The sequence below is a fragment of the Primulina tabacum genome, chromosome 7, assembly GCF_025594145.1.
Source record: "Primulina tabacum isolate GXHZ01 chromosome 7, ASM2559414v2, whole genome shotgun sequence".
Taxonomy (NCBI): Eukaryota; Viridiplantae; Streptophyta; class Magnoliopsida; order Lamiales; family Gesneriaceae; genus Primulina; species Primulina tabacum.
The window spans coordinates 114,892-119,919 of record NC_134556.1 but is presented as its reverse complement, the minus strand read 5'-3'; the positions used below and the strand labels follow the sequence as shown (position 1 = coordinate 119,919).

Here is a 5,028-nt window from a genome sequence, read left to right as displayed (position 1 = left end):
GGAAAATAAAAGGGTATATTTGAACGTAGTTCAGCAGGTAAATTACCAACTAAGGGTTACATAAGCAATTGTGGTTGAGAAAATTAGACAAATATGTAAGTATGAGGATGTCCTAGGAGGAACGAGAAATATTAGTATTAGCGATTTTTGATGAGAATGTGAGATTTGTAAAATTATTAATTTTTGGGTATTAAGTTGATTATAGAGAATTAGAATTGTATTCTAGGTGTTATAAGCGTATGTCATGAAACACGAAGGATATAAATATTAAAGATATGATTTAATCAACTATATTTTTATTTTTTGATTTTACCATCAGATACAAATACCCTTGGGTTTGTTTCAGGAAGTTTGGGATTTTCGTACTATATATTCCAGAATTTAGGCAAGATAATTGAGATGAAAAAATCAGTAAACGGAATTCGTTTTTATTGGGATATTAGGCCAAACTATGGAAGTAATGTTATGAAGGAGTCGAGGAATACAAGCTATGAATATCAGAGTTCGTATAATTTTTGTAAGATTCGGTTTATAAGTTTTGAGTAAAATATTATTTGGGGAATATACGAGATAATTACAAAATTTGGGGAAGTAAGTTAAAAGGAAATAATTTCATTTTTGGGTTGACAATGCGATTGCTATGATTTCTAAGGTCCAACAACATCTGTTTTTGAACTTTGTCACTAAACCTTATAAGGATTGATTCATTTGGGGAATATTTAAAGTTATTAAGAAACAACTCATAGTGTCATGAAATTGTAACCCCCGAAAATCTTTTTACGTAGATCGCATGCATGAAAATTGTTAAATTGCTAAAATATTTTAATTAAATAATTTTGGATGCATGAATGATGTATTTTGAGTGAATAAATGATTAATTGTATAATTTTGTTGGATTGCATAATTTAAAGATTGTCAGACGAATATCGGTGGTTGGCCGGAACGGAGTACTGGAGACGATTAAGGTGTTAAAGTTTTAAAAGCTAAATTTTTATTTTTACTTAAAGAATTATTGTATTTTCATGGCCAAGTTTAAATTAATTAGTGGGATCAAGTGATTTTATCTATTTTATAAAGGATTTTTTTTGTAAATAGATATTTTTAAATCTTTTAATTTGATGCCTAATGATTTTATTAATGTTAATGGGCCTAATTAATTATTTAAAAAGCTAGACTTAATTAAGCCCATTTATTAAGTGTTTAAGAAACTTTTTAAAATTCTTTTTAAAAGAGTCATACACACACCTAAACATACACACACACATACACACACCGAAACATACACACACAATTCATAAATTGAAGGAGAGAAGAGAGGAATCGGCCAAATCTAGGGATGCTTGCAAGGAAGTTTTTGATTTTTTCTTCTTCGTTCTTCGATATTTTTCCGTTGTTCTTCCTTCAAACAACGATCACCTGACTCCTTTGCATCCCAAGGTGGGTTTTCGGTGCGATTTTGACAAGAAAAAGGGGTAGAAAAAATAAAAATCGTCCTCCGTTCGCCACCGACGTTCCACCGCTACGGTATTCATATTTCGAGCGTTTTAAACGCAATGGTAGGTTTCTAAACCTTCTTTTTGCACCATTCAAATCATATTATTATGTTTAATCATGTTTGCTTGAAAAATATGAAACCCTCCTTTTATTTTCGTTTTTATGGCTTGTACATCTTAAAACTTTGATTTTCATGCATTGAACCTCATGCTTATGATACACAAAGGGGATTCCATGATAAGGCTATGGGAAAGGACGGTTTTAAACATGTTTAAGGATCCATAAATGCATGTTTAAGGGATGGACAATAGGGATGAAAGAGCTGAACGAAAATTGGATTCTTAAGAAGTAGGATTTGCATTTTTGGTCCTAGGAAGAAGCAGGCTGTTAGCTGCTGTAGGGACATGTTCATGGGTCCTAATAGGGTCTAGTCATGGTCCTAGATGGGCTGTGGGAGGGCTGGAAATGGACGATAAAGGTTGCACGTCGCTTTGGGTTGCTTAAGTCTTGTAGGGGCGCATGTTTAAGGTTGCAAGTGCTAGGGCTGTAGAGGCCGGTTTAGTAGAGTTCTAAGGGTTTACTCTAGGTCCTAGGATGGGTACATAGTGTTAGAGTAGGTGCACGTCGAGTCAAATGTTGGCCGAGTGTTCACAATGAAACTCTATGTATAAACAATATTTATTTTAATAATATTTGAAATTATTGTTTTGGCACATCTTTATCTGTATACTCATGCTAATTTCATAGATAAAGTCCTTGAATATACAAATAATAGAAATAATATGATATGCTCATATGATGAGTATCATGAAACTCATATTTAGAATACTATATATTCTAAACAGTTCCTAGTCGATTCAGCCGTCGCTAAGAAGGATATAGGCCACTCGAGTTTGAGACTAGTATCTGCGATTGTGCAAATATCAAAAGGAGGACATATTTACTTTTACTATGACCAGCTTATAGTAAAAAAATCACAAATAATTCAATATTTAACCAAATGAGGTGAATCAAGTGGCCAAATTCATCTACAGACAATTCCCTACATGTTTTTTATTTTGAGCCAAGTCAAATTCGGTGCTTAAAGTCGTGGAACATAGCATTGAAAGAAGGGCCATGGAATTGAAGTTTGAGGAGACAAAAACTAGTATTACAACTACATGGCATTATTAAAATTTTTGACCCTTTCTCTCATTTGGCCTATAAATAGAGGCATTGTGCTAGCTTGAGAATCATTCTATCTCATTGTAAAATATAGTGTGAGTGTGTATCAAAGTTCTAAGTTACAATATTTTTTCTTTCATTTTCTTAACTATGAGTGATGATTTTAGTGTTGATCAAAAGTAAGCTCATGGCAAGCTAATATATTATGTCAAGGTGAAGAGGATGAATTCTTGGTGAAGTAAGATTGTTTATATTTTGTATATTCTTTCTTTATTTCATTTCAATAAACTAACTTCTTTTTATTGTAGGTATAAAAATGAATTATTTGTTGTTATCAATTTACATCAAATGCTTGATACCATTGAAGTGGTTATCTTGATTTGTTGTTTAATTTTGATACAATAAATATTTTATCAATTATTATTATTGTTATATTATATATATTTATATAATTATATCATATATTCATTTAGACGATAGCGTGGCTCTGCCGGTTGTTCTAAATGCAATATTATGATTTAATACTAACATCTAACAATCTAACATTTACTTTATCGCAATTATCTTTTATTTTTCGCATCTAACTTTTACTTTACTGAAACTAACTTTTACTTTATCGCAACTAACTTTTATTTTTTTTCATTTAACTTTTACTTTCCCGCAACTAACTTTTACTTTATCGCAACTAACTTATTAAATCTTATATTTCATTTAGGCAATAGCGTGGCTCTGCCGGTTGTTCTAAATGAAATATAATAATTTAATTTAACATTTACTGTATGCAATTATATATTTATATAGTTATATATATAATCATAGGTACCATATATAAAATATCGGTTAATTCGGTATTTTCTATAGTGGGAACTATATTATATTATATGTGTGTTTAATTATTTAATTTTTCTAGGAACCATTATTTATGGTGGTTTCCTTTGTTTAATTTTAGTTAAACAATATTACATAAACCAAGAATAAAACCTTGAGCCTTGACAAAATTTATAATTTGTAAACTTCATTTTTGAATTTGGTAATTTATAAATTAATAAATTTAAACTAAAAATAACATCTCTGTGGATTGATCTCGTACTCACGAAATATATTACTTGCAGACAACCTACACTTGGGTGAATATAATTTAAGTAGTAGCAAGTTTTTGGCGCCGTTGCCGGGGAGGTATAAATTAAGTTTATATTTGTTATTTATGTGTTATTTATAAGTATTGTGTTATTTTTACTTGTATGAGTATTTGGAGTCGTAAAAAAAGTGGTGGACTTATTCGAGTATCTGAAAATAATTTAAACATGGATGATAATTCAAATAATCAAGATAATAATAATAATAATAATAATAATAATAATAATAATAATCAAGAACATGATCAATTAAGAACACTTAGGCACCATATGAATCCTATTAGAACTAGTGCCCCATCTTGTTTAATTTTTCCTCCTGATGCATCTACTTTCAACTTTAAACCTCAAATTATTCAACTTTTACCAAATTTTCATGGCTTAGATTCTGAAAATCCATATTTATATCTAAGAGAATTTGAGGAAGTTTGTAACACTTATAATGATCAAAATTGTAGCATGGATATAGTTCGATTAAAGCTTTTCCCTTTTTCTTTAAAAGATAAAGCTAAAACATGGCTACAAAATTTAAGATCAAGTTCAATAAGATCATGGGAAGAAATGCAACAACAATTTCTCAAAAAGTTTTTTCATTCCCATAGAACAAACTCTTTCAAAAGACAAATTACAACTTTTTCTCAAAAACAAGGAGAAACATTTTATCAATGTTGGGATAGATATAAAGAATTACTTAATACATGCCCACATCATGGTTTTGAAACATGGAGAATAGTTTCTCACTTTTATGAAGGTATTATACCTAAAGATAGGCAAATGATAGAATTCATGTGTAACGGAACTTTTGAAGATAAAAACCCAAATGAAGCTATGGAGTATTTGGATTCATTAGCAGAAAATGCTCAAAATTGGGATAATATAGGCACAATTGAACCACCAACAATTAAAATCAATAATTCAACAAATGGGGTGGTATCTATAATCTTAAAGACGATACAGATATTCAAGATAAACTTGCATCTTTAGCAAGAAAAATTGAGTCATTAGAAATGAAAAGGAGTGATCAATTAAAAAGTATTCAAGAAATTGTTTGTCATATATGTGATACACATGATCATTCTACAAAAGATTGTCCAATATTACCTTCATTTAAAGAATGTCTCCATGAACAAGCAAATTATGTTAACAATTATAAAAAACCAATATTAGATCCTTTTTCACAATCATGTAATCTTGGATGGAAAAATCATCCTAATTTTAGTTGGAGGAATGATAATAA

The 5,028-nt window shown here is 29.9% G+C and overlaps 1 non-coding gene across 1 annotated transcript; it reads right to left on the bottom strand.

The window, feature by feature from the left end:
* Positions 1-4,398: 4,398 nt before the first annotated feature.
* On the bottom strand, positions 4,399-4,507 carry LOC142552433 (small nucleolar RNA R71). Its single transcript, XR_012821765.1, has one exon. It is a non-coding gene; the product is annotated as a small nucleolar RNA R71 (small nucleolar RNA).
* Between the last annotated feature and the right edge of the window lie 521 nt (positions 4,508-5,028).